Source organism: Rissa tridactyla, chromosome Z, assembly GCF_028500815.1.
Source record: "Rissa tridactyla isolate bRisTri1 chromosome Z, bRisTri1.patW.cur.20221130, whole genome shotgun sequence".
NCBI lineage: Eukaryota > Metazoa > Chordata > Aves > Charadriiformes > Laridae > Rissa > Rissa tridactyla.
Window position 1 is genome coordinate 7,657,803 of NC_071497.1, and position 12,086 is coordinate 7,669,888.

At 37.2% G+C, this 12,086-nt stretch overlaps 1 protein-coding gene across 2 annotated transcripts in view; it reads left to right on the top strand.

Annotated features, from left to right (window-relative positions):
- EDIL3 (EGF like repeats and discoidin domains 3) overlaps positions 1-12,086 on the top strand; it is a 272,169-nt gene that overhangs the window by 153,634 nt on the left and 106,449 nt on the right. The window lies entirely within an intron of this gene.

A 12,086-nucleotide genomic window follows, 5' to 3' on the forward strand; every position in this document is an offset into this window, starting at 1 on the left:
GTTTTTAATCCACTTTACTGTCTAACTTACCTAACTGGCACACTGTCAGCCTGCCTATAAGTATGTTATGGGCGACTGTTAAAAGTCATACTAAAGTTGTGGCAAACAACGTCCACTGCTCACCCCCATTCACTGACCCAGTGACCTCATCGTAGAATGCTAGCAGCTTGGTCAAGCATGCTGACCATAAACCCATGCTGAATACTTTGCACCACCTTCTTGTCCTTCATGTGCTGGGAAATGCTTTACAGGATGGCTTTCTTCATGACCTTCCTAGGAACTGAGGTGAGGCTGACCGACTTGTAGTTCCCCAGGTTTTTCCTCTTGGTCTTGTGCATAGAGTATGAGCAAATGTATAAACCTTATAGGACTAAGGATATACCTGTGGTTATAATGAACACAGTGATTTCCTATAGTGAATAATAGACATTCGGTTACGCATGTTTTAAGCCACCCATTCATTTATTAATTTTTCGTAACTCTTAAGTAACTTATAAATGTGCTCTTAACCTAATGTGTGCTCATGTATGTTAAATGTAATAAAATGTGGTACTCCACAGCCACTAGAAGGGAAAAAGGTTAGAGAACTGTGCCGAAAGATCTAACCTATTCTCCTATTTTCAGTGCTAGATTATTTCTGTGATTAAATCTAACAATAAGATTCATAGAGTGTAAAACATGCATACATTTTTGAGCAGCTAGGAGTATGAATCTGAAAGGTATTAGCAAAAAGTAAAAATTACCTTTACACAGTACATTTATGTGTATTTATGCAACACAAGTGCACTGAAGTCCCACAGACAACTTTTTATGAGAACTTAAATGAGATGTATATAGATTGGCCATAAAGGAATACACTTCACTCCATGTACATCAAATACAGACATGTGAACAAATATAACCATCTGTTTTAGTCATTTTAAAACATCCATCATCATATCCTCCAGGACTTGTTGGTCTAATAACATTTTTCAAAACACATGCCATAACTGTACTCATGTGAAAAAGATATATCCCTACGCTTACTCTATTCTGAAATGCATAAACAACTGCATTTTGAAAGAATACAATTATTTTCGTATATGTGGGGGGAAATATGCTAATTTACTGATCTGGGTTCAAACTTGCTTTGAAAATAATTGGTCTTGCCACGAGCCCACCTACGCTACTTTAACAAGTTATCCAGTTAGAAGTTACAGTCTAATGCTGGATAATTTAAGTTTACTTGTGAAGTTGAGATTTTTGGAGCATTGCTTGTAATAAAAAAATTATTCACAAATTGATTCACTCCTTAATAAGATTTTTTTCTCAACTACAGTTAAAATGATTTGTCAAATGCTTGTTATATAAATAGCCAATTATTTTAATAAGGTTCATTGATAACAGTAGGAATTGTTGCCCTGAAGATATGCTTCTACAGTGTAAAATTAGATGGTATGTTACTTAATGGGATGAAGGTTTCCATGCTAGTATATATTAAAAGTAATTAAAAATGAAAAATCTGCTTCAGATTATATAAAAACTTCTAAAGTACCAACTCTTTTAAAACTAATAAGAAAGGTCCAGGGAATGCTATTCCAAAATTCTATTAAATTTAAATTACCTCAGATGAAAATCCATTAAATATGCATTTGAACAGGTAAATAGAAGATCAGGAAATACTGACATAGTCCAGTATTGGAAGTGTGATGCCACAGAGAAAACGAGAATGTTTTAGTGGCTATAACTAAAACACAAAAATTTTGAAAAACAGGCAGTAGGCACCTATGCAGATTCAAATGTCATTGTATGATCAGAGCAATAAGTCAGTTTTCTCTGACTTTCATTTTATATTTTATTTCATTTCATTTTATTTTATTTTATTTTATTTTGTAATTTTATTTTATGTGAGTTTTCAAAATGGAAATAGGGTTTTAAGAAAGTACCCTCAAAATACACAAAAAAGTATGAAAATAAGGCCACAAATATTGCTGTGAAAGCAACAAGATGTCTAGTTACTGTGGTAAAGATTCCTGTAGAGTCTTACCTTATTTATAATGTGCTCAAAGTCCTTTGAAGTTAACAGGCACCTTTATAGTCTCTCTAGAAGCTCCCATTAGACTTCTATGAAATTAATTCTATGATCTCACGATTCTTTTACACAGGTTTCAATAGTTCTTAAGGAAAACAATTGCAAACAACTTTGGGAGTGTAAAAATACAGAAATAATTTAGATTTGGTCTCTTGTTGGAAAGCATGTGCATTATAAACTTATGCATAGCACATAAAATGCTAAATCTGTATATTGGAGTGGTGCATAAACTTCATAGTGTTCGTAGAGGTTGCCCCTGTAGGTTCCTAGCAATTCTTAAACTGAATAACAATTATAATTTTTTTTTATGGCTTTAATTCAAAGTGTCAAAAGAACAGTATTCTGCAAAATATTTCATTGGGTCTTTTTCATTGGGTATTTTATTATTATTATTATTTTTCTAATAGTTCTACAGCTGGTCTTAGCATTCTGACAACTGTGGTTATTGTTACTATTGTATAGAAATGTATTCATAAGTGACTTGAAAACTTTAAATTGAATTCCGAAATTTTGGTTAAGTGAAGGTTGCACGGGGAAATGCCATTACACAACATGCAGAGGGAAACAGAGTCACAAAGGATGAGGAAAAGGCTGAGGTGCTCAACGCCTACTTTGCCTCAGTCTTTAGCAGTGGAACTAGCTGTTCCCTGGGCACCCAGCCTCGTGAGCTAGGAGACAGGGAGGGGAAGCTGAAGGAGGTCATCACAATGAAAGAGGAAGTGATCTACGACCTGCTACACCGCTTGGATGCGCACAAGTCTATGGGACCGGGTGGGTTACATCCAAGAGTGCTGAAAGAGTTGGCAGACGTGCTCGCCAAGCCACTTTCCATGATCTACCTGAAGTCATGGCTAACTGGGGAGGTCCCAATGGACTGGAGGGTAGCAAATGTAACACCCATCTACAAGAAAGGCAGAAAGGAGGATCCAGGAAACTATAGACCTGTCAGTCTGACCTCGCTAGCAGGGAAGGTCATGGAGCAGATCATCTTGAGTGCTATTACAAGCCGTATAATGGACAAGCAGGGGATCAGACCTAGTCAGCATGGGTTTAGGAAAGGCAGGTCCTACCTGATGAACCTGATCTCCTATGACAAGAGGACACGATTATTGGATGGGGGAAAGGATGTTCAGATTGTCTACCTAGATTTTCGAAAAGCATTTGACACTGTTCCCCATAGAATTCTCATGGAAAAACTGGCGGCTCGTGGCCTGGATGAGCATACGATCGGCTGGATCAAGCACTGGCTGGATGGGCGGTCCCAAAGAGTGGTTAAGAACGGAGTTAAATTGAGCTGGCGACCGGTCACAAGTGGTGTCCCTCAGGGCTCGGTGTTGGGACCGTTTCTGTTTAACATCTTTATTGATGATCTTGATAAGGACATAGAGTGTATCATCAGTAAGTTTGTAGATGATACCAAGTTAAATGGGAGTGTTGATCTGCATGAGGATAGGGAGGCACTACAGAGAGACTTGGATAGATTGGACCGATGGGCCAATGCTAGCCGTATGAGCTTCAACAAGGCCAAGTGCCAGGATTTGCACTTGGGCCACAACAACCCCATGCATTGCTTCAGGCTTGGGGCAGTGTGTCTGGGGAGCTGCCTGGCAGAAAAGGACCTGGGGTTTCTAATTGACAAGCGGCTGAACATGAGCCAGCAGTGTGCCCAGGTGGCCAAGAGGGCCAATGGCCTCCTGGCTTGTATTAGGAATAGTGTGACCAGCAGAAGGAGGGAGGTGATTGTCTCCCTGTACTCAGCACTGGTGAGGCACACCTTGAGTATTGTGTCCAGTTCTGGGCACCTCAATACGAGAGAGACATCAAGGTGCTGGAGCGAGTGCAGAGGAGGGCAACGAAGCTGGTGAAGGGCCTGGAGAATAAATCTGATGAGGAGCGATTGAAGGAGCTGGGAGGGTTTAGTTTGAGGAAGAGGAGGCTGAGGGGAGACCTCATCACTCTCTACAACTACTTGAAAGGCCATTGTAGAGAGGTTGGTGCTGGTCTCTTCTCACAGGTCATTAGTGATAGAACAAGAGGGAATGGCTACAAGCTGCAGCAGGGTAGGTTTAGGTTGGACATTAGGAAAAAATTCTTCCCAGAAAGAGTGGTCAGACACTGGAATAGGCTGCCCAGGGAGGTGGTGGAGTCACCATCCGTGAATGTGTTTAAGAGTTGTTTAGATGTGGTGTTGGGGGATATGGTGTAGGGGAGAACTTTGTAGAGTGGGGTTGGTGGTTGGACTTGGTGATCCTAAGGATCTTTTCCAACCTGAATGATTCTATGATTCTATGAAGAAAGCTAGGAAAATGTTACAGATAATAAATCTATTTTAAAATAGATTGTTTTACTCATAGATGCTACAACTGATTCACTGATACTATAACAGCATTGCTTTGAATACAGGTGTAAATTACAGGTGGAAAAGATGATAAATGCACTGATGGGGAAAGAAATTAGTCATGACAAAAAATGCTGTTTGGTCAACAGTAAAGATTTTACTTGCCACATTAGATTTAAGAATATGTAATTAAAAAAACCTTCAAAATACTCTTTCATTTTCCATTTATCAGAACTCGTATTTCTTTATGAATCAAAGTGAACTCAGAATCATAGCTATATATTCCAATTTTTCTTGAAACAAGTTGACCTAACATTATTCAGAAGCCACTAAGATGGGAAATAACATTTGTTTTTCTCCAAACTAAGGAAAAAGATAAGTGTTTAGATGCAATATGAAGTCTTTCTTTTCCTTTTTTTTGTTTTATTTTTTTATGAGGGCTTGTTACACAAACATAATGAAAAAAGTATAAATTAGTCTAAAGAAGCCCAAGAGGACATAAAATTGCTTTGAAAGGGGAGCCACCTACATTAGGGAGGATGCTTAAGAGGCAGTTTCTGACAGAACTCTAGATAGGAGCAACTGAACTCTTCTCAAAATTGTTTTTATTATGTGTTTAGACACTAATGTATATTGCTGGTTAGGAGAGTGTCTCAAACAGTCATGCACAGTCAAGCCAAAAGTTCTGATTTGCGTCCAGACATTATTTTTTATTTCCTTGGCTTGTTTATTTAGGATGTCTCTTTTGGGTTCAAGAACACAACTTCAGTAACTCTGTTACCTGACTTACTCTTCTTAATAGAATAAAACTATCTGAAATAAGTGTACTGAATGGTTCAGGAAAAATTCTAATAGGCAGCTCTGTGATGGATTATTCTGGAGGACATTTACCACAATATGTTGTACCAAATACTTGCAGGAGAAGGAAAACTTCACATAGAATAACGAGAGTAGGGGTAATATAATGTTTAGCCTCTAAAGGTGGGCTAAAAAGGCTTGCTCTGTGTCGTCTCAAATGTAAAGCTGTTTTTTGCTCTTTTTGAAGATCAGATAATAAGGATATCTGAACAGTGAATCAGTTCAGTATGACATTATAGTTGAAGTTTCCTGCAGGTTATTTGGCACAGTATTTTTAGAGCCTTCTGTGGTCAGGAAACTAGCTTTGAAAAAGCAATCAAATCACTAAATTTTAACAGATGTCTGCCCTGTGTTCAATGTTCATTGAACACATCCCCTTCAGGTTTAATAATATATACTATATTCCCAAATTTCATGGGAATATGCTCCAGTTCTTTTTAAATGTTTCACACCAGGATTGTACCAGTAATATATTAGTGCTTGGTTTTTGTATAATGCTGGTTAAATCATAGCTGAAGTTACAGCTTATTCTTTTTTTACATTAATTACAGCCAAAAACCTCTTCAGAAAGAGGTTAGAAACTTTCTTATACCTATAATTAACAATAATAAAATTAATTATTATCATGGCAATTACGTATCCCTTCTGTGTCTTTTAACAAAAAATTGAAGGTGATCTACCTGTGCTTGCAATCTTTTTGGTGATGCTTATATATTCTGTTTAAGTATTTTTTTTTAACTTTTTTATTAGCTTTTTTGAAAAAAAATTAGATTGTCCTCATTTAGGAGACCTTTACAATTCAGTATTGTTATAGTTAACCATAGGAATATGAGAAAGAACATTTTCATGACTTTTGTTTTTTTGGTAAATATTTTACCAAAAGTCTCCTACTCTTAAAGGACATGTGTCCTATATGTGAATTGCTGTAATCCTTTGAATTTTATCATTTAACTAAGTAGCTCACTGCTAAGGTAGCCGTATTAAATTCTATTGATTCTCTTAAGTCAGAGTCTTTACCAAATAAATCTGGTATAATTTTAGTCTTTTCAGTGAAGCTTTACCATTTAATGTCTCATAAAAAAATATGGTGCTTGTATGAATTGGTACAAATCTGTAATAACAAAAAAGAGTATATAATCTGACTTCCATAGTATTTGTTAGGAAAGTAATAATTAAAAGTTTGAATATATGAAAGCTCATGTTTAAACAATAACAGGGTATTACACAGTTCTGCAAGTAAGGTCATACACTTTGTGTGGTCTTACTAATACAGTACTTATTAATGTAATTAAATCTTCCAGGATCAATATGCAGTAAAGAAAAAAATATAGAGAATACATTTAAAAAATATATCAAGAACCACCAATCTGCTATAAGAAAAGCCTAGACTAAGCTCCAGCTAAAACAAACAATTGTTCCATACTACGTGTTTTTCCATTTTATACTTGACCGGTTTCCAAATGTAAAGGTATTTGAACAGGTTGTTAGTTATCAACAACATACATTTTGATATAGAATTGGTTAGGGAAATTTTTAAGTTTTCTGGTTTTCTTTAAAAAAAAAAATTAGGGGCAAGGGGTTCATGTTTCTCTAATTGTGACTTGATCTTTATACAGTGTATAGTTGTGGGTCTTCATAGAAGCCAATTATGATACAGAGGTTATAACCAGTTGATCTTCTGCTCACATCTGTTTTCTGTATACTAAATTGACTTTATTATGGAAAAAAAAATTTGCAATATTCATAAGGCATAACTGGATTATGTCTAATCAATGCTCCTAATAAGAGCCAAGCTGACTTCCAGTATGGACACTTGAACCTAGATGCTGTCGCTGCGATGGGCCAACCATTCTATCAAGACAGAAGACTGATTAAAACCGTGACTTAGACTTGAGATGAGCAGACCAAGTGTGATTAACAAGCCCAAATGAGTATAAAATCAAAGGATAAGGAAAGAAGTTTCTTGTCAGCAGGAGGGAACTTCAAGAAGTCTGTACTCCAAAAGGTAGTCCTGGATCAGAAACAAAGGCTCAGGTGGCAGAAACCAGGAATCTGGGCTAAGTAAAGAACAAGCAAGCAGGGGACAGGAACAAGATACTGGTGTGCGTTTGCAGCCAAAAGGCAAGCTGTGTTGGCAAAACCAACTGATTGAGCTTATCCATCCCTTCGTCACAAAAAGTCAGTCTTATACCAAGTAGCTTACAGAAGAACTCAAATTACTGGATGTACTGTTCAATTTTTTTATTATAAGTTACATAATTTATATATCCATTTCATGTGGGGTAATTTTTCAGGAAAGCACGTGTGGCTGTATTTAACAGGTAAATTCCAAAATGGGGATTATGCATTTTTAATTATATTACATTTGCAAGTACAGTACTAGTTTTCATTCATGTTTTATTAAATACTCAAAGGATTAAAAAAAAAATATATACAATCCAACAAAGAAGGACAAAACCCCAGAACTCTGCCCTGTGATGATTTGGCAAATAACTATGTAATATAGCGAAGTTCTCTCTTACTTGCCCAGTTTCTGACAGCGTAGTTCTCTTCCAAGTTGCACAATGACTGTGCTTCAAACAGAAGTGTGGTTAATAGCTTTGTAGCTATGGTTTGATCTTAAAGGTAGGAAATGTAAATTTAATCATCTTCAACATAAAAAGAAACCTTTACTTCCTAATCAACTGTATTATCCGTTCAAGCTATTATTCAAGGAACAATCTATTTTCAGAAAATGGTCGGAGTTTCCTTGTTCCTGCACCACTATTAATTTCAGAAACCATCTTCAGTAGAGAAATCTTGGGGGACTGGGCATGGGGGAGGTTGAGGGTTTTGGGTTGGGTTGGATTTTTTTTACGTTTTTCAGTTTGTGGGGGGTTTTTTTGTTGTTTTAGTTAACCTGGGCAATATTTAGAAATACGGGCTTCTCCTGTGTTAGCATTTAAACCTCTTCAGGAGCCCATTTCACTCAGTCTTATTATGTCCCTCTCTGAGGAACTCTGAATTCTTTGGTAGTACCCAGCTATCTGTGGTTTAGTTATTGCAGTGTGTAGGATTGTTATCTAAATTACACTTCAAAATCTGACCCAGCATAAAATCTAAGTTTACCTGATCATGAGCAACCTACAGTGATTTTACTTTGTATTAGAAATTTACATTAAAAGCACATCCTTCTCACATAGGCAGGTTGATTGCATAGTCAGTGAAGAATTCCTATCTGACAACACACAGAAAGATTTTCTTTATGAGCCTTTATTGTCCTTAGGAGCAACTACTCCAGAAACTCTGTCACTTTAAAATTTCTATTCAAATTTACTTCTAATCATGACAATATGACAAAGTCTAAAAGGGAATATATGTGTTTCAGAAAAAAGAAACACACCAGCTGGTGTAAAGTTTAGTATCATAATTGGCACATCTAGGAATTTGAATAAAATCTGACCATAATTTGCAGGAAGCACTTTTATTTAAATATGTTACATCTATATGTTCAATCAACTTAAATAATGAAGAGTAAATTAAATAATTCTGTAGAACTTATGCTCCTTTCTTTAACATAGTTCCGTTCATTATCTTTCCAACTAAATATCTGTTCTGGTATCAAACATGATGCTGCAATTATCTAGTCTTTCCTTGTCCATCAAATATGAGATATTTGTTTGAACTGATGGGACTAAAGGTTCTCAAATTACTGGAAAAAAAAATCGCTGTAGGATCCAAGTAAGAAAGATAATAATAAAAAACTTCCATCTTTCTGCACTGATCATAGCTAATTGCTCCATAGGGATAGAATATGAGGATTGCTATAAAAGTATTTGGTACTTAAGGTTCTGTCTGTTTTCTACATCATAATATAGACAATATAGAATATGCTGGAAAGTTGGGCATTTTTTCCTACATATTTCAATATGAATGGCAAATTAGAAAAATTAAAATATCTTGAGAAGATATTATCTTTACACGGAAAAGCTTTTAAGAGGATAAATTACTACCTTTATTTCACCAAGTAAGAGACAGTTTATATGTTCACTTAATGTTTTTTAGTTCACAGTGACCTTGATATTTTTTTCCCACAAAAGTGTTAGCCTATATTAAGATGATGAAAAACCTGATGAAAACATAAGGTTAATGGGCTTTGCTTAAAAAGGCAAATAGGGAGCTGAAGAACCTTGTTAAATTTTATAAATACAGATAAAGAATTTAATTTAGAATTGAGCAGGTCCGTTCTTTGGTCATTTCACTTGGAAGGTTTTATTTTTTGCACACTAAGCTGTTACTTCTCTTCTTCCTCTATAACAGACAGAAAATCAGATAACCCTGTGAATTTTTATTAGTCCATTATTATCTTTATACACAACAAATAATAAGACACAACAGATTAAAAAGAAACTCAGAGATCAGTAGCCATCACCAACTTTAGTATAAAAATCTGATTTTTTTCTGGTTCAAAGAACTGAAACAAGCTGCCACATTTAGCTGAAGGTCAGTCCCTGCAGTTCTGTTCACAACAATGGGAAGATTATCACAGAATCACAGAAAGATTGAGGGTGGAAGGGACCTCTGGGGGGTCATGTGGTCCACCTCCTGCTCAAGCAGGGCCATGTAGAGCTGGTTGCTCAGGGCTATATCCAAATGGCTTTTGAATATCTCCATGGAGACTCCACAAATACCCTGGGCAACCTGTAGCACAGTTCAGTCACCCCCTCCAAGTAAAAAAAGGGTTTATGATGTTGAGACAGAATGTCCGGTGTTTCAGTTTGTGCCCGTTGCCTTTCGTCATGTCACTGGGCACCACTGAACAAAGCCTGGCTCCATCTTCTTTGCACCCTCCCTTCAGGTGTTTATATGCATTTATAAGTCGACTCTCTCCAGTATGTCCATGTCTCTCTCATACTGGAGAGCCCAAAACTGGACGCAGCACTCTAGGTGTGACCTCACCAGAGCTGAGTAGAGAGGAAGGATCACCTCCCTTGACCTGCTGGCAATGCTCTGCCTAATACAGCTCAGGAGGCTGTTGGCCTTCTTTGCCATGAGGATGCATTGCTGTCTCATGGACAGCTTGTTGTCCACCAGGACCCCCAGGTCCTTGTCTGCCAAGCTGCTTTCCAGCTGGCGGCCCAGCAGTGCGTACTGGTGCTTAGGACTGTTCCTCCCCAGGGGCAGAGGCAGGGCTTTGCACTTCCCCTTGTTGAACTTCATAAGGTTCCTCTTCAGTGCACTTCTGCAGCCTGTTGAGGTCCCTCTGGATGGCAGCACACCCAGCTGGCGTATCTGGTAACACCAGTTTTGTGTCACCAGCAAACTTGGTGAGGGTGCCCTCTGCCTTACCAGCCAGATCATTAGTAAAGATGTTGAACAGGATCAGGCCAGTATTTGCTCCAGGGCTACACTGATAGTTAGTGGCCTCCAACTGGACTTTTTGCCACTGATCATCACCCTCTGGGCCCAGCTATTCAGTTTTCAGCCTAGCCCACATACATTGCACACATAACCTAAAAGCTACACAGCTTTTTAGATCTGCAGAAAAGACCAGAGGTGCAGCCTTCCCTGGAGACATCACAAATTCAATCAGATCTAGGCAAGACGTGTCTATTAAAACACAGAATTTTTGTACATATATTCCAAGTAAATGTAAAAGATCAAACTAAAAGCACAAAAGTTACATACTCAACTACCAGAAATCAAGCAACTTTGTTGACAGAGCTGAATTCTGCTTCTTCTGCACAAGCCTTATTGCCTCAGGTTTAGACATGTACGTAGCGTCTTCTTTAGTTTGTACATGCAGCGCAAACCAGGTTTGCCCTTTGGGGACGGAAGCAGATTCAACACAACAGTGAGGAGTATTACTTCAATTCATAGGTTATTTTGCAGACCAATGAATGCAACTAGTTCATCTATGCTACGTGTCTTCTCTTTTGAATTTATTTCCGTGCTGTGTACATGTGCACTCTATGGCAGCTGTATCCTAAATGAACATGCACCCAAGCAAAACTGAGTGAAATAAAATTGTAGCACAAGCCAAAGACTACCTTCTTGTTTGCTGTTCACAGTGTCTAACGCAACAGGACTTCAACTCTTAATGAAGCTAGTGTGGGCTGTCATCTTTTAAACATTTAACTGTATGCATTGATGCAGCCCTTTGAGACAATGTTGTATAAAATCCATACAGTGTTGCTCTGCCATATAGTATAAACATAAATGCACAGATGGAGAATTTTAATTATTAGATATCATTATGCTTCATCTGCCTATTCATTATGGCTGAAAAATACTGTATTGCATTTGAGAAAAATAATCTGATAATATACTTTAAGGTTACTACACTGAAAAACACAGGGGAGTATTATTCTTGCAGCATTTGACAAAGTGTGCCGGAAAAGGGAAACTCAAATGAAATTAACCACCTTTTCTGTCTTTTGAATTTAATAAAATTTGCAAGCTTCTAGATCAAGCTATTAGTTTCAATTTGCCCACTAACTCATGCACAGAAAGGAAATTTTTTAGACCGTTAAACAACCTTGTCAATTAGATGTTTAATGAATTAAGATGAACTGAGAGACATTCTTAACTGGCATCTGTTGATAAAGAAGTAGCTACATTTCTTGAAATTGCAAGGATCGCTAGTGAGTACTCTGTTAGTTGAATTTGTTTATTTAAGGCCAAACTGTGACTTGTGGCCCTGATGTCCTCTGCAAGTTAGAGTGAATATCTCTGAACAAAACTTTAAATTCTGTTGTGTGCTGTGCGTATATGAAACTAGCTAAATCTGTATGGGATCGATTTGGTTTTTTTGTAAAGCATTCCCTGTTTAATCAATCC